This window comes from Dendrobates tinctorius, unplaced genomic scaffold, assembly GCF_039654945.1.
Source record: "Dendrobates tinctorius isolate UK_male_01 unplaced genomic scaffold, ASM3965494v1 ptg000103l, whole genome shotgun sequence".
Classification (NCBI taxonomy): Eukaryota; Metazoa; Chordata; class Amphibia; order Anura; family Dendrobatidae; genus Dendrobates; species Dendrobates tinctorius.
The window spans coordinates 10,180,112-10,201,619 of record NW_027361771.1 but is presented as its reverse complement, the minus strand read 5'-3'; positions in this window follow the sequence as shown (position 1 = coordinate 10,201,619).

Genomic DNA, 21,508 nt, shown 5'->3' with positions numbered 1-21,508 from the left:
GCTGTCAGGAAGCCTTAGAAGGCAGCCTAACAACCAACACCGCTGATCCACCACAATATAGCCTCCCCTTGCACTGCACACACAGTGACTAGTGTGTTGTACAGGCAAAATCGCTAGCAGCAGAAGCAGTTTTTTTTTCTTCTTCCCTGCCTAACGCTCTCCCTACAGAATCAGCAACCTCTCCCTATGCTAAGATCGGCAGAAGTAAGATGGCGGTCGGCGTGCACGCCCTTTTATAACCCCTGTGAAGTCCACCAAAGCAAGCAAATCACTTGCGTGCCCTTCTGAAAGATGGTGGTGACCCCTGTCTATGTCATCACGTTGCCCACAGTGTCCGTGGATCCTGATTGGCTGAAAAAGAGCGCAAAACAAACTTTTGAAACGCGACTTTGGCGCGTAAGTCGCCGACCTCGTGGCCGACCTCATCCTAGGGTCGGGTTTCGTTTCATGAAACCCGACTTTGCCAAAAGTCGGCGACTTTTGAAATTTTTCCTCCCGTTTCGCTCAACTCTACCTACTACAACTCCTGCAGGAAGTGTTCCTCTGGAAGACAGTCAAGAGCTCCGGAGATCCCAGAGGTCTACTGCAGGGGTTCCACCAGTCCGATACGTAGAACAGTGTTCTCTGTCTGTTTTACCGATTTTGTTGCATCCTCTATAGGTGCTGTTCCTGCTTTGCAATTTTCTTCATTTCACTGCAACCTTGATGCTATGATAGCCAAGGACGACCATCTTTAAGTAGGGAGGCATATAAGGGGCTGACATTGTTATGGACAGCAGAGACACGCTGCCCCTTTAAGAGACAGCACCCCCTTGGCTGATGCGATCGTACATTCAATTCTACCCTTCAAAAGACTGCTTTGGTTTGCTCTTCTAGCTATGGAGAGGGGAGGGTGTTGTGAGTTCATTTTCCCCTTCATTACTGAGGCCCGAGGAACTCCCTCTTCTGGTAAAGAAAGGTAGTGAGCCTGATTGTCAAACACCTGAGGCTGATGATTGTGACTGTCTGAGTGGAGTTACGGACTGGATATAATGCTGCCAACGCCCTTCTGCCCTGCGGGTGATTTCTCTGTGGGATCCTTGGAGACCAGTCTGAATTCCTGCTCCTCCAAAGCTAAGTTTGCTGCTCGGCCTTTTGCTTTTGTGCTTTGACTTTGTTTTTGCTTTGTTTTTCTGGATTTCTGCCATTCCTTGCTGGGGTGTGCTGAATTCATTTAGCTCTGTCTTCTGAAAATACCTGAGTGCTGATTCAGTTTTTGAAGCCTAGCTGCTTCAGGGCCTTTTTCATATCAGCTGGCTGGCTTATGTCTTTGATAGGGTTTTGGCAGATTGCAGACAGCAGCCTTCCTGTCCTTTCCTATCTAGGTAGTTTTGGGGCCCCGTCTTTGCTCAGTCTATCTTTCTGTCTGTGTTAGTATTTTCATCTTGCTTCACCGTCATTATATGTTGGGGGCTGCCTATTGCTTTGGGGTCTGCTCTGGGGCAGTTTAGATTTCCCCTTTCTTTCTTTAGACCTATGTATTTCTCCGGCTGTGATCGAGGGGTCTAGGGCATCGTAGGAACCCCCCACGGCTACTGCTAGTTGTGTTGATAGGTTCAGGGGTCTGCAATCTGATAGTTGCCAACTTCTCTGGTTTTCTGGACTTAGCTTGTATTTCTGCTTTTGCCTCCTATGGTGACTCATTCATAACAGAATCACCCGCCAAACCGCAGATTCTAGGGTACTCAATAGCAGGAAAGAATTGTAAAAAAAAAAAGAAAAAAAAAAAAAAGTGTGTATATTTTTTCCTCTATATCTCTGAGGCCGTAGGGGGAGTTTTTTTTTTCTCTCAATGGAGATAAAGCAATTGTCTGATCGTGTGGAGCAGCTCGCTGCGGAAGTGCGGGGAATTTCCGCCTACCTTGCTCATTCACATGCTGCTGAACCAAAGATTCCTACACCTGATGTATTTTTTGGGGATCGGTCTAAATTTTTGAATTTCAAAAATAATTGTAAATTATTTTTTGCCTTGAAGCCTAACTCGTCAGGGAGCTCCGCGCAGCAGGTTAAAATTGTCATCTCTTTGCTGCGTGGCGATCCCCAGGATTGGGCGTTTTCTTTGAAACTAGATGATCCTATTCTGACTAATGTGAACGCATTCTTTCAGGCCTTGGGGTTGTTGTATGACGAACCTAATGCCATTGATCAGGCTGAAAAGACCCTGCTGGCATTGAGCCAGGGTCGTGATTCTGCAGAATTGTACTGTAAAAAATTCCAAAAGTGGGCAGTACTTACTACCTGTAATGATAATGCCTTGGCTGCTCTCTTTCGGAAGGGGTTGTCAGAAGCCGTAAAAGATACTATGGTGGGATTTCCTGTTCCCTCTGGTCTTGACGATTCTATGTCATTAGCCATTCAGGTTGATCGGCGTTTGCGCGAACGCAAAGCTGCACGAGAGGTGTTGCCACCTGTTGAACAAATGTCTGAACCTATGCAATGTGATAGAGTTATTTCCAGAGAGCAGCATCAGGAGTTCAGAAGGCGTAATAAGTTGTGTTTTTTCTGTGGAGATGCCTCGCATATTATTTCTGTCTGTCCCAAACGAGAGAAACGCTTTGCACACACGTTTTCTGTTGGGGGTGTTCAACCTAAGTTTCTTCTGGCTATTACTCTGATCTGCTCCCTGTCCACATTTTCTGCCAAGGCGTTTGTGGATTCGGGAGCAGCCCTAAACCTAATGGACTTGGATTTTGCTAAACGTTGTGGATTTCCGATGACACCTCTGCAGACGCCTATCCCTTTGAGGGGAATTGATGCTACTCCTTTGGCTAAAAATAAACCCCAGTTTTGGACCCAGGTGGTAATGCGGGTTGCCCCAGACCATCAAGAAAATTGCAGATTTCTGGTGTTGCATAATCTGCATGATACTGTTGTTCTGGGGTTTCCCTGGTTACAGATTCATAATCCAGTTTTGGATTGGAAATCTGTGTCTGTGGTGAGTTGGGGTTGTCGGTGTGCCTTTAGTGAGGCTCCGGTGTTTTCCACCTCTCCTCAGTCGCATGATGTTCCTGATTATTTGGCGGACTTTTATGATGTATTTAGTGAGAATGAGTCTGCGTCTCTGCCTCCTCATAGGAGTTATGACTAGAGTTGAGCGATACCGTCCGATACTTCAAAGTATCGTATCGGATGGTATCGGCCGATCTTTAAAAAAAGTATCGGTATCGCCGATTCCGATACCGGAAGTCCCATTCAAGTCTATGGGACTTCCGGTATCGGAATAAGAAAAACCCTTTCCTGCCCTTGTACAGCCTCTCTGGGGTCTGTACTGGCCTTTCGGGGGGCTGTGCCGGCCTGCCAGGGGGTCTGTGCAGGCTCCGGTGGTCTGTGCCGGCCTGCCGGTGGTCTGTGCAGGCTCCGGGGGGCTGTGCCGGCCTGCCGGGGGGCTGTGCCGGCCTGCCGGGGGGCTGTGCAGGCTCCGGGGGGCTGTGCCGGCCTGCCGGGGGGCTGTGCCGGCCTGCCGGGGGGCTGTGCAGGCTCCGGGGGGCTGTGCCGGCCTGCCGGGGGGCTGTGCCGGCCTGCCGGGGGGCTGTGCAGGCTCCGGGGGGCTGTGCCGGCCTGCCGGGGGGCTGTGCCGGCCTGCCGGTGGTCTGTGCAGGCTCCGGGGGTCTGTGCAGGCATCGTCCGATGGGACTACAAGTCCCATCGGGCGATGCCTGCTACCATGACAGTGATTGACACATTAGCCAATGATGGGACAGTAGTAGTCCCATCATCCGGCTAATGTGTTAAATGTAAAAAAAAAAAAAAATACTACATACATACTACATACATACTACATGCTACATTCATACTACATACTACATACATGCTACATTCATACTACATAAATACTACATGCAACATACATACTACATATATACTACATGCATGCTACATACATACTGCATGCTACATACATACCACATATATACTACATACATACTACATGCATGCTACATGCTACATACATAACACATATATACTACATGCATGCTACATACATACTACATGCTACATACTACATATATACTACATGCATGCTACATACTACATGCTACATACATACTACATGCATGCTACATACATACTACATACATACTACATATATACTACATGCATGCTACATACATACTACATGCTACATACTACATGCATGCTACATACATACTACATGCTACATACTACATATATACTACATGCATGCTACATACATACTACATACATACTACATATATACTACATGCATGCTACATACTACATGCTACATACATACTACATATATACTACATGCATGCTACATACTACATGCTACATACATACTACATATATACTACATTCATACTACATACTACATATATACTACATACATACTACATACATACTACATACATACTACATACATACTACATACATACTACATGCATGCTACATACATACCACATACATACTACATGCTACATACATACTACATGCTACATACTACATGCATGCTACATACATACTACATGCTACATACTACATATATACTACATGCATGCTACATACATACTACATACATACTACATATATACTACATGCATGCTACATACTACATGCTACATACATACTACATATATACTACATTCATACTACATACTACATATATACTACATACATACTACATACATACTACATGCATGCTACATACATACTACATGCATGCTACATACATACCACATACATACTACATGCTACATACATACCACATATATACTACATACATACAATACATTCATACAATACATACATAGACATACAGTACATATAACATAGAGTAACATACTTACCAATACTTGTCACATTGTTCCCCGAAGCCATTGTCTATTCCGGGATAAATATTAACATAACAAACCACAAAAATACTCACCCACGATCCGAAGCAGTCCACGAGTGTGTCCCACGACGATCTTGGGTAGAGAACTGCAGCATCAGATGATGCTGCCGTTCTCTACGGGCTGCAGGAATCCAATGACGGAAGGTAGGTATCCTTCCGCACTGTATTCCTCCGCCACTTAAAAAAAAAAAAGTCCCTAGTCTCACTTTATGCCATTGCTGTGTGGGAAATTCCCACACAGCAATGGCATAAAGTGAGACTAGGGACTTTTTTTTTTTTTAAGTGGCGGAGGAATACAGTGCGGAAGGATACCTACCTTCCGTCATTGGATTCCTGCAGCCCGTAGAGAACGGCAGCATCATCTGATGCTGCAGTTCTCTACCCAAGATCGTCGTGGGACACACTCGTGGACTGCTTCGGATCGTGGGTGAGTATTTTTGTGGTTTGTTATGTTAATATTTATCCCGGAATAGACAATGGCTTCGGGGAACAATGTGACAAGTATTGGTAAGTATGTTACTCTATGTTATATGTACTGTATGTCTATGTATGTATTGTATGAATGTATGTAGCATGTAGTATGTATGTGGTATGTATGTAGCATGCATGTAGTATGTATGTAGCATGCATGTAGCATGCATGTAGTATGTATGTAGTATGTATGTAGTATGTATGTAGCATGTATGTAGCATGCAGTATGTATGTAGTATATATGTAGTATGTATGTAGTATATATGTAGTATGTAGTATGTATGTAGCATGCATGTAGTATATATGTAGTATGTATGTAGCATGCATGTAGTATGTATGTAGCATGTAGTATATATGTAGCATGCAGCATGTATGTAGTATGTATGTAGTATATATGTAGTATGCATGTAGTATGTATGTAGTATGTATGTAGCATGCAGTATGTAGCATGTATGTAGTATGTATGTAGTATATATGTAGTATGTATGTAGCATGCATGTAGTATGTATGTAGTATGTATGTAGCATGCAGTATGTAGCATGTATGTAGTATGTATGTAGTATGTATGTATGTAGTATGTATGTAGCATGCAGTATGTATGTAGCATGTATGTAGTATGTATGTAGTATATATGTAGTATGTATGTAGTATATATGTAGCATGCATGTAGTATGTATGTAGCATGCATGTAGTATTTTTTTTTTTTTTTTTTTTTTTTTAACATTTAACACATTAGCCGGATGATGGGACTACTACTGTCCCATCATTGGCTAATGTGTCAATCACTGTCATGGTAGCAGGCATCGCCCGATGGGACTTGTAGTCCCATCGGACGATGCTTGCACAGACCCCCGGACATCAGCACAGCCCCCCGGCAGGCCGGCACAGCCCCCCGGCAGGCCGGTACAGACCCCCACAGGGTGCACAGACCACCGGCAGGCCGGCACAGCCCCCCGGCAGGCCGGTACAGACCCCGGGCAGGCCGGCACAGCCCCCCGGCAGGCCGGCACAGCCCCCCGGCAGGCCGGCACAGCCCCCCGGCAGGCCGGCAGAGACCCCCGGAAGGCCCGAAATGACGGCGCATCATGATGCGCACACACTGCGCATCATGATGACGTCAGGCCGTCAATCAACTGAACTTCCGATTCCGATGCCGAATTCCGATATTGAAAAAATATCGGAAGTCGGTATCGGAATTCCGATACAGCAAGTATCGGCCGATACCCGATACTTGCGGTATCGGAATGCTCAACACTAGTTATGACTGTGCAATTGAACTGAGCCCGGGGTGTAAATTTCCCAAGGGTCGGCTCTTCAATTTATCTGTACCCGAGCACGAGGCTATGCGATCCTATATTAAGGAGGCATTGGAGAAGGGTCATATTAGACCATCCTCGTCACCCTTGGGTGCCGTTTTTTTTTTTGTAGCCAAAAAGGATGGATCATTAAGACCTTGTATTGATTATCGTGCCCTCAACAAAATTACTGTTAAATATCAGTATCCGTTACCCCTGATTTCTGATCTATTCTCCAGAGTTAAAGGTGCTTGCTGGTTTACCAAGCTTGACCTCAGGGGGGCATATAATCTTATTCGCATTAAGCATGGGGATGAATGGAAGACGGCGTTTAATACTCCGGAGGGACATTTTGAGTACCTGGTGATGCCTTTTGGGCTCACTAATGCCCCTTCTGTCTTCCAGTGCTTCATGAACGATATTTTCCGAGATTTTGTCGATAAATTTTTGATTATCTATCTGGATGATATTTTGATCTTCTCCAAGGATTGGGATTCTCATGTGGAAATATACGGACTGTGTTCCAGATCTTGAGGGAGAATTCCCAGTATGTCAAGGGATCTAAATGCCTTTTTGGAGTACAGAGGATTTCTTTTTTGGGATTTATTTTGTCCCCGTCAACTATTGAAATGGACCCGGCTAAGGTACAGGCCATTCACGATTGGGTTCAGCCCACTTCTTTGAAGGCCCTCCAGAAGTTTTTGGGTTTTGCTAATTTTTATCGGAAATTTATAGCAAAATTTTCTAGTATTGCCAAGCCATTGACTGATTTGACTAAAAAGGGTGCTGATGTGTTAAATTGGTCTCCGGAGGCTGTTTCTTCCTTTCAGGAGTTGAAGCGAAGATTCACCTCCGCCCCGGTTTTGCGGCAACCTGATGTCTCACTTCCATTCCAGGTAGAGGTGGCTGCTTCTGAGATTGGTGCAGGAGCTGTTTTGTCCCAAAAGGATCCTGTAACATCTAAAATGAATCCCTGTGCTTTCTTTTCCCGAAAGTTCTCTCCATCTGAATGTAACTATGATGTGGGGAATAGGGAACTGTTGGCCATGAAATGGGCATTTGAGGAGTGGAGACATTGGTTGGAGGGAGCTAAGCATCAAGTCGTGGTCCTCACTGACCACAAGAATTTGATTTATCTAGAGTCGGCTAAGCGCTTGAACCCTAGACAGGCTAGGTGGGCCTTGTTTTTTACACGTTTTGATTTTGTGGTTTCTTTTCTTCCTGGAACAAAGAATGTCAAGGCAGACGCCCTCTCTAGGAGCTTCCTTGCTGATTCTCCTGTGGTGACCAAGCCTGCTACCATCTTAGGCGAAGGGGTAGTTCTTTCTGCCATCTCGCCCGATTTGAGACGTGCTCTGGAAGACTTCCAGGAGGACAAACCTGAGCGTTGTCCCAGTGGAAAGTTGTATGTTCCTGACCAGTGGAAGAAGAGAGTGATGTCTGAAGTTCATTGCTCTGCTTTGGCTGGTCATCCAGGTATTTTTGGTACTAGAGATCTGGTGAGTCGGTTGTTTTGGTGGCCCTCCTTGTCTCGTGATGTCAGGAATTTTGTGCAGTCCTGTGGGACGTGCTCCCGGTCTAAATCGTGTTCTCGCTCTAGTGGGTTGTTGATGCCTTTGCCTGTCCCCAAGAGGCCATGGACCCATATTTCAATGGATTTCATCTCTGATATGCCTGTTTCTCAGAGGATGACTGTTATTTGGGTGATTTGTGATAGGTTCTCTAAGATGGTTCATCTTGTACCACTCCCTAAGTTGCCATCTTCCTCTGAGTTGGTGCCCCTGTTTTTACAACAGGTGGTTCGTTTGCACGGGATTCCTGAGAACATTGTATCTGACAGAGGAGTGCGGTTTGTGTCTAGATTTTGGAGAACTTTCTGTTCCAGGCTGGGAATTCAGTTGTCCTTCTCCTCTGCTTTTCACCCTCAGACCAATGGGCAGACAGAGAGAACAAACCAGACCTTGGAGTTATATTTGAGATGTTTTATTTCTGCTGATCAGGATGATTGGGTTTCATTTTTGCCCTTGGCCGAATTTGCTTTGAATAATAGAGCTAGTTCTGCCACTTTGATGTCACCTTTTTTTTGTAACTTTGGGTTTCATCCTCGATTTTCTTCAGGGCAGGTGAGGCCCTCTGCCTGCCCAGGTGTTGACACTGTGGTGGAGAGAATGCACCAGATCTGGGACCAAGTGGTGGATAAGTTATCTCTCTCCCAGGAAAAGGCCCAGCGGTTTTCCAACCGACATAGGACCATTGGTCCCCAGTTTAAGGTTGGTGATATGGTGTGGTTATCATCAAAAAATATTGCTATGAAGGTGGCTTCTCCTAAGTTTAAGCCTAGATTTATTGGACCTTACAAGATTTTGGAGATTATTAATCCGGTCTCTTTTCGTTTGGCTCTTCCTGTCACATTTAAAATCCATAATGTGTTCCATAAATCTTTGTTGAAGAGGTTTGTTGAACCTGTTGTTCCGGGGGTGGCACCTCCAGACCCTGTATTGGTTGAAGGTAACATGGAGTATGAGGTAGAGAAAGTACTGGATTCCCGTCTGGCTAGACGGAGACTCCAGTATTTGGTTAAGTGGAAGGGTTATGGTCAGGAGGATAATTCCTGGGTCTCCGCCTCTGATATTCATGCCAAACGATTGGTGCGTGCCTTTCATCGGGCTCACCCTGATCGCCCTGGTGGCATAGTTGAGGGTTCGGTGACCCCTCCTCAAGGGGGAGGTACTGTTGTGAGTTCATTTTCCCCTTCATTACTGAGGCCCGAGGAACTCCCTCTTCTGGTAAAGAAAGGTAGTGAGCCTGGTTGCCAAACACCTGAGGCTGATGATTGTGACTGGCTGAGTGGATTTACGGACTGGATATAATGCTGCCAACGCCCTTCTGCCCTGCGGGTGATTTCTCTGTGGGATCCTTGGAGACCAGTCTGAATTCCTGCTCCTCCAAAGCTAAGTTTGCTGCTCGGCCTTTTGCTTTTGTGCTTTGACTTTGCTTTTGCTTTGTTTTTCTGGATTTCTGCCATTCCCTGCTGGGGTGTGCTGAATTCATTTAGCTCTGTCTTCTGAAAATACCTGAGTGCCGATTCAGTTTTTGAAGCCTAGCTGCTTCAGGGCCTTTTTCATATCAGCTGGTTGGCTTATGTCTTTGATAGGGTTTTGGCAGATTGCAGACAGCAGCCTTCCTGTCCTTTCCTATCTAGGTAGTTTTGGGGCCCCGTCTTTGCTCAGTCAATCTTTCTGTCTATGTTAGTATGTTCATCTTGCTTCACCGTCATTATATGTTGGGGACTGCCTATTGCTTTGGGGTCTGCTCTGGGGCAGTTTAGATTTCCCCTTTCTTTCTTTAGGCCTATGTATTTCTCCGGCTGTGATCGAGGGGTCTAGGGCATCGTAGGAACCCCCCACGGCTACTGCTAGTTGTGTTGATAGGTTCAGGGGTCTGCAATCTGATAGTTGCCAACTTCTCTGGTTTTCTGGACTTAGCTTGTATTTCTGCTTTTGCCTCCTACGGTGACTCATTCATAACAGGAGGGGCTGTGAGTAGAGTTGAGCGACTTTTGTTTTTTTAGGGTCGCGTTTCGTTTCGTGAAACTCGACTTTTCCAAAAGTCGGGTCGAGCAAGATCGTCCGATTATAGGGAAAAGTCGGGGTCGTCCCGAAACACGAAACCCAATGTAAGTCAATAGGGAATAAAAGTCGTCAGTGAGAGGAGGACAGGAAACACACCTACAGTGCCCATTTGAATGCCAAAAGCATCAATTCTTCCTACTTAAGCTTGTCAACCTTAATTAACTTCATAATACAAGTTACGCACTGAAAAATGGGGGTTATTTGGCTAAAGTTGTGGGGGGGGGGCTGGCTCCAGGTTTTCATGTGCCCTGGGCGAAAGAGCGCCCCTTTAACACATACCAAAACTCATCATGCTCCGATACGGCAGAGAAATAGCGGTATAGTACAATGAAAAATACTTCACTTTTTACATCTCATGACGAGGCCCATCTATTTCTCCATACAGAATCATTGGTCCCATATAATGTTTGAAACAGTATATGATGAGCTCCACATAATGCTACAGTATATGTTGGTCCCCATGGATGAAGCTCCACTGTCTTATGGGCCCAAATAATGCTCCAAACATAATGGGCCCCATTTCTAATGCTCTAGTGTATAATGGGCCCTGTAAATGCTGCTCCAGTGTCTGATGTCCACCTTTGGAATGTTCCAGTGTATGGTGGGCCCCATCTATCATTCTCCAGAGTAACGTGCTCCCCAAAAATTGCTGTCCCAACATTGAAAACAATCAAACAAGTCTCCTCGCTAGGGAATCCCTGTACTAGTCTGGACTCCTCGTCGTCCCCATCTTCCATCTCACTGCACAGTATTTCAACCTTGCAAGTGCTGTGATCCTCAGCAAGCAGGGGGGGCCCACTCGTTGGCGACGGCACTTGCACAGGGCCCCTAATAGTACGGTGGTGTGTCTGATGGCGGGTGGGCCGAACCTGCACTTTCATCTGCAGCTTCCTCTTTGTCACCGTGTAAGATGGAACTGTATATGGGAAGGGTAACCTGAGTTTCATCAGGGTCAGATTCAGGCCGTGTAGCGTGCGAGGGGAATGTAGTGGTCTGGGTCAATGTACCAGCAGATTCATCGAGCAGTGGCTGGGTATCAGAGCACTTGTGTCTCCCCCAGGAGTACGGTCGCCACAGTGGCATTACCTTTCTCCTAGGGAGTGTGATGTCATGCTTGGGAGCAACGAAGGATCTCTCTAGCAGGTTAACTGATTGGGCGGCGTTATTCCCACGAGTCATGACCCTCCAAACAGCGTTCATGAAGGCAAATTGTTTGTTTTACGTGGGCAGTATGGTTGCAAAGCTGAACCTTAAAGGAATGTCCAGAAGGGCACCACCAGGAGTGGAGCCTACGGTTAAATTCGACTCCACCTGGGAAACCTCAACCATGCCAGCTACAGAACAGATGCACACATTGCAAGCTTAATTCCGTTAACGAACGAGACTCCGTCATGCCCCGCGGTCCGAGTCCGGCTTACTAGAGGGACACGTGAGGCTCTGGAACATGAGATTGGCCAATAACTGGTGTGTCATGCCCTTACATGTCCGTGGCTGCATGTGCACTACACTGAAAAGGCCAGCGTTTGTCGCTTACAGGTGCAGATAACCCGCTGAACAACGTTAGTGATGGGGATCACTGATTACAATTATTACCCGCGAACAATGATTTCCCAGTAAGTGCAGGTCAACTGCAGTTCCGGAATTAGGCCTAACCGTCATTCCTGAAAAAATGAAAAACTTACGTGTGCAAACCACAGGTGCTGTAGCTTGCTTAACAGCTCGCCAGCCGTTCTCACGCCCAGTATGGATTACACGTGATTGCACAAAGGTTAGAAAGGGTACCGTATCCCCAGATAACATGTATGGATAGCGTACACATTCAAAATATATGTCTCAGGAGGCAGGCTCAGACGGTGTTAGTTCCAGTATGGATTGCACGTGATTGCACAAAGGTTAGAAAGGGTACTGTATCCCCGGATAACATGTATGGATAGCGTACACATTCAAAATACATGTCTCAGGAGGCAGGCTCAGACGGTGTTAGGCCCAGTATGGATTGCACGTGATTGCACAAAGCTTAGAAAGGGTACCGTATCCCCGGATAACATGTATGGACAGCGTACACATTCAAAATATATGTCTCAGGAGGCAGGCTCAGACGGTGTTAGGCCCAGTATGGATTGCACGTGATTGCACAAAGGTTAGAAAGGGTACCGTATCCCCGGATAACATGTATGGATAGCGTACACATTCAAAATATATGTCTCAGGAGGCAGGCTCAGACGGTGTTAGGCCCAGTATGGATTGCACGTGATTGCACAAAGGTTAGAAAGGGTACCGTATCCCCGGATAACATGTATGGATAGCGTACACATTCAAAATATATGTCTCAGGAGGCAGGCTCAGACGGTGTTAGGCCCAGTATGGATTGCACGTGATTGCACAAAGGTTAGAAAGGGTACCGTATCCCCGGATAACATGTATGGATAGCGTACACATTCAAAATATATGTCTCAGGAGGCAGGCTCAGACGGTGTTAGGCCCAGTATGGATTGCACGTGATTGCACAAAGGTTAGAAAGGGTACCGTATCCCCGGATAACATGTATGGATAGCGTACACATTCAAAATATATGTCTCAGGAGGCAGGCTCAGACGGTGTCAGGCACAGTATGGATTTGACGGCCCAGATTACACAGCGGAGGAGCAGGGAGAGGTAAAGATTGCAAATGCTGGGGCCCTGCCCAAGCAAGGGGGGCCCACTCGTGGGCGTCGGTACTGGCACTGGGCCCCTCATAGTACAGTGGTGTGTCTGACGGCGGGTGTGCACCACCACCGTCAGAGACACTTGCCCGCGCCCAAGAGTCAGCCTACCCACCTGTCCAGGGCAACGGCACTCGCACGGTGTCGTGCGCTAGGTGGTGACCCCGGCCATGGGGGGGAGGCAGCACAGTTAGGGAGTTTTAGAAAGTGGCATATGTTGATGTTGGACATTCAGCTGATGCAAAAGGCGAAATAGGTCAAGTCCCAGGAAGAGGTGGACCAAAGCAAGCCATTTTTCTGTCACCCTATGTGTCATCAGGGGAAGGTGGGACAAAATCCTTGGAAACCCATGCATGGTTCATTTTAATGAAGGTTAGATCATCCACATTTTGGGTTGACAGACGGGTCCTTTTTTCTGTCAGGATTGATCCAGCTGCACTGAAGACTCTTTCCGATAGCACACTTGCAGCTGGGCAAGCGAGCTCCTGTAAGGCATATTGGGCCAATTCAGGCCAGGTGTCCAGTTTAGCGGCCCAATAGTCAAAGGGGAATGACCTGTGTGGGAGAACATCGATATGGGAGGAAAAGTAGTTTGTAACCATGGTTGACAACTGCTGTCTCCTGTCACTTTCCATCGATGCAGTATTACCAGTTGTGTGAGCGGTATTTGAAAAATCAGTCCACAACATTGTCATGAAACCCCTGTCTCCAACGCCACTTCTGCTGTGTGCACCACGAACACCTCTGCCAAGCTGCCCCCGGCCCGTACGGCTCGTGTGAGAACCATCACCGCTGCTGTGTGCTGGGAATGCCTCAAGCAACCGATTTACCAGAGTTGCTTGTTTATTAGCCAATATTAGGTCAATGTTCTCCTGTGGCATGATGTTTTGTAATTTGCCTTTATAGCGTGGATCCAGGATGCTGGCCAACCAGTAGTCGTCATCGTTCATCATTTTGGCAATGCGGGGGGTCCCTTTTTAGGATCCGCAAGGCATAATCTGACATGTGGGCCAATGTTCCCGGTGTCAATGATGCACTGCGAGTGCTGGTTGGAGGAGCACTTTCTGGCAAATCCACATCCCTCCAGTCACGCACAAACCCTGTACCAGACCTTGCCACGCCAACATTTTCACTTGCCCCACGAGATGCATCCTCCTCCCCTAAGTAATCATCCCCATCATCATCCTCCTCCTCCTCTTCTTCCTCCACCTCGTCCAGGAGAGGTCCCTGAGCAGACAATGGCTGAATGTCATCAAGGATTCCCTCCTCCTCTTCCACCTCATCAACATTGGCTGCAGACGCCTGCTCCTTAAGGTGCGTCAAAGTTTGCATGAGCAGACGCATAAGTGGGATGCTCATGCTTAGGATGGCGTCGTCTGCGCTTACCAGCCGTGTGCATTCCTCAAAACACTGAAGGACTTTACAAAGGTCTTTCAGCTTCGACCACTGCACACCTGTCAACTCCATGTCTGCTCTCAAAGTGCCTGGCCGTGTATCCTCCCACAAATGCATTATGGCCTGCCTCTGCTCGCACAGCCGCTCCACCATGTGCAGGGTGGAGTTCCACCTTGTTGCAATGTCGATAATGAGGCGGTGGTTGGGAAGGTGGAGCAATCGCTGCAGCTTCTGCATACGAACGGAGTGTACAGGCGACCGGCGGATGTGCGCGCACAGTCTTCGCACCTTCTGGAGCAGGGCTGTTAACTCCGGATAATTTTTGAGGAAGCACTGCACCACCAGGTTCAAGGTGTGAGCCAAGCAAGGTATGTGGCTGAGTTTTGAAAGGGCTATGGCTGCCACAAAATTACGGCCGTTATCACTAACTACCTTGCCTGCCTCAAGATGTACACTGCCCAGCCATGACTCAGTTTGTCGCTTCAAATACTGGGCCAGCACCACGGCGGTATGTCTGTCGCCCAAACACATCATCTGCAACACAGCCTGCTGACGCTTTCCACTAGCTGCTCGATAGGGGGACACATCGTGTGCAACAGTGGCAGCTGCAGATGGAGTGCTCGTACGACTGCGCTCTGTGGACGAGCTTTCGCTTCTGGAGGAGGAGGAGGAGGAGGGTGGAACGCCTACAGCCAACTGTTTCCTATACCGTGGGCTAGGCAGCACTGTCCCACCACCGCTGTCCCCTGTGGACCCTGCATCCACCACATTAACCCAGTGCGCAGTGATGGACACGTAACGGCCCTGGCCATGCCGACTGGACCATGCATCAGTAGTGAGGTGCACCTTTCCGCTCACTGACTGCTTGAGTGCATGGACAATGCGGTCTTTCACATGATGGTGGAGGGCTGGGATGGCTTTGCGAGAGAAGAAGTGGCGACTGGGTAGGTCATAGCGTGGTACTGCATAGGCCATGAGTTCGCGGAAAGCTGTGCTTTCCACCAACCGAAAGGGCATCATCTCAAACGAGATTAGTTTGGCAATGTGGGCGTTCAAACCCAGTGTACGCGGATGAGAGACTGAGTACTTTCTTGACCTACTCATAGTGTCTGGGAGGGTGAGCTGGACTTGAGAGCTGCATATGGTGGAAGTAGCGGTGGACAGGGCGGACTGAGAGAGGGTTGATGATGGTGATGGAGTTGGTGTTCTTTCTGATGGCCTAGAATCAGTCTTTCGTTGATATAACAGTGGGATTCCCTGACTGCTGTGGTCTTGCAACGACACCTCAACATTTGCTGCTGTGCTAACCGTTGGGCTTACAGTGGGGGAAACAATGTAGCGTTGCTGACTACCTTCGTTGTGATCAGTTGCACATGTGGCACTTGAGGTTTGGTGTTGTGTCCACGCTTGCAAGTGCATGCTGGTTAAATGTCTAAGCATGCAACTGGTATTCAAATTTTTCAGATTTTTCCCTCGGCTAAAGGTCTTTGCGCACTTCTTACAGATAACCTTGGCCTGATCATGAGGATTTTGTTCAAAAAAGTGCCACACTGCACTCTTCCTACTTTGGCAGACATTTTGCGGCCTAGCACACTGTGATCTTTTGACCCTCTGGACAAGCTGTCCAGCAACTCTTTTGATGTTTGGAACCTGTCTTTGGAGTGCTCCGGGCCTGCCAGATAACAGCTGTTGTGATGTCGATGTCTGCTGTGGATGCTCCTCATCTGAGCTATTGGAAGCAGCACCCTCTTCCCCCAATGGATGCCAATCTGGGTCAACAACTGGGTCATCCATCACCTCCTCTTCTATGTCATGTGCACCTTCCTCTGTGTCACCGTGTATGGTGGTATAGTGTGCGGGAAGGGGCACCTGAGTCTCATCAGGGTCAGAATCTGGCTCTGTACACTGCGAGGACAATGTAGTGCTCTGAGTGAATGTACCAGCAGAATCATCCATCAGCGGCTGTGCATCAGTGCACTCCATGTCAGATTCATCTTGGCCTGGGTAATTCACCATTTCACTTGATAATCCAGGCATGGTATGTGAAAACAGCTCCATGGAGTAATCAGTAGTATGGCCTGCGTCATCCTTCAATCTTGGTTGGGGTGAAGGACACAAGGAAAGGTGTGGTTCATGAACATGAGCCTCCAATGACGACTCAGTGCTTTTACTTTTTACAACTGAAGAAGAGGAGGCGATAGAGCTGGAGGCTGAGTCAGCAATGTAAGACAAAACTTTTTCCTGATGCTCTGGCTTTAAAAGCGGTTTGCCAACTCCTAGAAAACTAAGCGTTCGAGGCCTTATGTAGCCAGATGATGACGCAGGCTCAACACCTCCTGCATTCGGTCCTATTTTGCTCTTGCCACTACCATCAGATCCACCACCAACACCATCATTACCAGCTGCCAACCCCCGCCCAATTCCATGGCCTCTTCCACCAGCCTTCCTCATTTTTGGTAGAAATGTAGACAAAATCCAACAAACTATATAGTATGTAAAACAAGGTACAAGGTGTCTATAGGACAGGGGAGATTTTGAATTTCTGCACACACTTTTGGACACTGGACACTTTTGGATTGTGTGAGGCCCACTGATATCTGAGCGCTATGTGACAGGCTCGATGGCACAGCTGTGACCTAAGTGACTAGAGGATAAGTGAGATTTTGAATCTCTGCACACACTTTTGGACACTGGACACTTTTGGATTGTGTGAGGCCCACTGATATCTGAGCGCTATGTGACAGGCTCGATGGCACAGCTGTGACCTAAGTGACTAGAGGATAAGTGAGATTTTGAATCTCTGCACACACTTTTGGACACTGGACACTTTTGGATTGTGTGAGGCCCACTGATATCTGAGCGCTATGTGACAGGCTCGATGGCACAGCTGTGACCTAAGTGACTAGAGGATAAGTGAGATTTTGAATCTCTGCACACACTTTTGGACACTGGACACTTTTGGATTGTGTGAGGCCCACTGATATCTGAGCGCTATGTGACAGGCTCGATGGCACAGCTGTGACCTAAGTGACTAGAGGATAAGGGAGATTTTGAATCTCTGCACACACTTTTGGACACTGGACACTTTTGGATTGTGTGAGGCCCACTGATATCTGAGCGCTATGTGACAGGCTCGATGGCACAGCTGTGACCTAAGTGACTAGAGGATAAGGGAGATTTTGAATCTCTGCACACACTTTTGGACACTGGACACTTTTGGATTGTGTGAGGCCCACTGATATCTGAGCGCTATGTGACAGGCTCGATGGCACAGCTGTGACCTAAGTGACTAGAGGATAAGTGAGATTTTGAATCTCTGCACACACTTTTGGACACTGGACACTTTTGGATTGTGTGAGGCCCACTGATATCTGAGCGCTATGTGACAGGCTCGATGGCACAGCTGTGACCTAAGTGACTAGAGGATAAGTAAGATTTTGAATCTCTGCACACACTTTTGGACACTGGACACTTTTGGATTGTGTGAGGCCCACTGATATCTGAGCGCTATGTGACAGGCTCGATGGCACAGCTGTGACCTAAGTGACTAGAGGATAAGTGAGATTTTGAATCTCTGCACACACTTTTGGACACTGGACACTTTTGGATTGTGTGAGGCCCACTGATATCTGAGCGCTATGTGACAGGCTCGATGGCACAGCTGTGACTTAAGTGACTAGAGGATAAGTGATATTTTGAATCTCTGCACACACTTTTGGACACTGGACACTTTTGGATTGTGTGAGGCCCAATGAATATCTGAGCGCTATGTGACAGGCTCGATGGCACAGCTGTGACCTAAGTGACTAGAGGATAAGGGAGATTTTGAATCTCTGCACACACTTTTGGACACTGGACACTTTTGGATTGTGTGAGGCCCAATGAATATCTGAGCACTATGAGACAGGCTCGATGGCACAGCTGTGACCTAAGTGACTAGAGGATAAGTGAGATTTTGAATCTCTGCACACACTTTTGGACACTGGACACTTTTGGATTGTGTGAGGCCCAATGAATATCTGAGCGCTATGTGACAGGCTCGATGGCACAGCTGTGACCTAAGTGACTAGAGGATAAGGGAGATTTTGAATCTCTGCACACACTTTTGGACACTGGACACTTTTGGATTGTGTGAGGCCCAATGAATATCTGAGCGCTATGTGACAGGCTCGATGGCACAGCTGTGACCAAAGTGACTAGAGGATAAGGGAGATTGGATTGCTTTTAAAAAAGCAGTTTGCGGAGCAGTGGATAAACAGCAATGCCAGCCTGTCAGGAAGCCTTAAAAGGCAGCCCAACAACCAACACCACTGATACACCACTATATAGCCTCCCCTTGCACTGCACACACAGTGACTGGTGTGTTGTGCAGGCCAAATCGCTAGCAGCAGAAGCAGTTTTTTTGTCTTCTTCCCTGCCTAACGCTCTCCCTACAGAATCAGCAGCAACCTCTCCCTATGCTAAGATCGGCAGAAGTAAGATGGCGGTCGGCGTGCACGCCCTTTTATACCCCCTGTGACGCCCACCAAAGCAAGCCAATCACTTGCATGCCCTTCTGAAAGATGGTGGTGACCCGTGCCTATGTCATCACGTTGCCCACAGTGTCCGTGGATCCTGATTGGCTGAAAAAGAGCGCAAAACAAACTTTTGAAACGCGACTTTGGCGCGTAAGTCGCCGACCTCGTGGCCGACCTCATCCTAGGGTCGGGTTTCGTTTCATGAAACCCGACTTTGCCAAAAGTCAGCGACTTTTGAATTTTTTCGACCCGTTTCGCTCAACTCTAGCTGTGAGTATTTGGAGCTGGGAGTCTGCAGGAGACTGATGTGAGGAGAAAAACCTGCAGCTTAGAACTGACTTAACCTGTGGGATTGTGTATACCCTTCTGGGGATAATGGAGTTGGTTTTCCTGTGTTACTGCGAGGAGCCACGAAGATCTACAAGGAAGGAATTCGGAAGAGGGAGTTCACCATTTCTAGAAACAGGTTCAGAATCGTCACACAAGGATAAGACCACTTTGCACAGAGCTTTCAGGGAGGACTTCGCATCATCTTGCAGCGAACTGCAGGAGGCCCCCAGGAAGGAACTGAGACACCAACTTTACCGTGAGTGTTAACCTCATGTGCAAACATATTTAGGGCTTAGGATAGGCTGCAATAGACAGAGCACGGTAGCCGTGTGGCCAAACTAGCAGCAGCCAGTCAGGCTATAGTTAGAGCAGCAGCATACTGTGCTTTATTGTATTGTTTTGCCTTTTGAAAGAATACACTGATCTGTTATAGTTGGTGCACCGTGCCATTTGTACGGCCCAGCTAGAGAATATCACTTTTGTAAATTGCTTTAAGTCATTGCATACCCCTGTTTACACTTTCCTAACACTGCATTCCTTGCCTGTAAATAAATTAACCCTTTGTTGTTTGCACCTCATCTTGTGTACCGTAGTCTCCCTGCATTGTGGTGGTCCCCCGGCCATCGCTTCACCACCCCCCTCCCATGCACGTCAGTTATGGCCCCGAAATCCCGCGCCTGTGCCCTGCACTCCCTCAGAAACACATACCTCATCCTCCCTTCTATGGGTGCTGCATTCAGGGATCTTCTGTGCATGCGCCAGTGAGTCACTGTAACCTCCGGCGTGAGCGCAGATAAGGTGCTATCCTCACTTCCTCCCTGCACAGTCATCACTAGAAACCATGTTTACATAGCGATGACTATGCAGGGAGGAAGTGGGTAGAGCAACTTATCGGCGCGCACACTGAAGGTCACTGGAGCAGATATTGCTGGCGCCTCCGGAGAAGATCCCTGAATGCAACATCCATAGAAAGAAGGATGAGGTATTTCTGAGGGAGTGCAGGTTGCAGGCTCGGGATTCCAGGGCCATAATTGACGTGCATGGGAGGGGGGGTAGTATTGTATTGAAGAGAGGAGGCAGGGATTTCTTCCAGGCACCATACGCCCCAGAGCCTGGAAGATATCATTAAAATAAGAAAATAATATAAAATTTCTCAACAACAAGACCACTAATATGAGGTATGCAGGTATGACTAGTCTAACATTTCTATTATCTGTATGCCCATATTAATAGGTTATATACGTCCTGGGGGGTGACAGGTTCCCTATAAATATATTATAATATATAATTTTTTTCTATATATGCTTGATTGATTTTTGGTTACTTTTGGAGTAACACTACAATGAAAAAATACCCTGACCATTCTGGTAGAGCATTATGACGGAATCTTCATAGGCGCTTTAAAAAAAAGTATACAGTGGGGCAAAAAAGTATTTAGTCAGTCAGCAATAGTGCAAGTTCCACCACTTAAAAAGATGAGAGGCGTCTGTAATTTACATCATAGGTAGACCTCAACTGTGGGAGACAAACTGAGAAAAAAAAATCCAGAAAATCACATTGTCTGTTTTTTTTTCATTTTATTTGCATATTATGGTGGAAAATAAGTATTTGGTCAGAAACAAGCAATCAAGATTTCTGGCTCTCACAGACCTGTAACTTCTTCTTTAAGAGTCTCCTCTTTCCTCCACTCATTACCTGTAGTAATGGCACCTGTTTAAACTTGTTATCAGTATAAAAAGACACCTGTGCACACCCTCAAACAGTCTGACTCCAAACTCCACTATGGTGAAGACCAAAGAGCTGTCAAAGGACACCAGAAACAAAATTGTAGCCCTGCACCAGGCTGGGAAGACTGAATCTGCAATAGCCAACCAGCTTGGAGTGAAGAAATCAACTGTGGGAGCAATAATTAGAAAATGGAAGACATACAAGACCACTGATAATCTCCCTCGATCTGGTGCTCCACGCAAAATCCCACCCCGTGGGGTCAGAATGATCACAAGAACGGTGAGCAAAAATCCCAGAACCACGTGGGGGGACCTAGTGAATGAACTGCAGAGAGCTGGGACCAATGTAACAAGGCCTACCATAAGTAACACACTACGCCACCATGGACTCAGATCCTGCAGTGCCAGACGTGTCCCACTGCTTAAGCCTGTACATGTCCGGGCCCGTCTGAAGTTTGCTAGAGAGCATTTGGATGATCCAGAGGAGTTTTGGGAGAATGTTCTATGGTCTGATGAAACCAAACTGGAACTGTTTGGTAGAAACA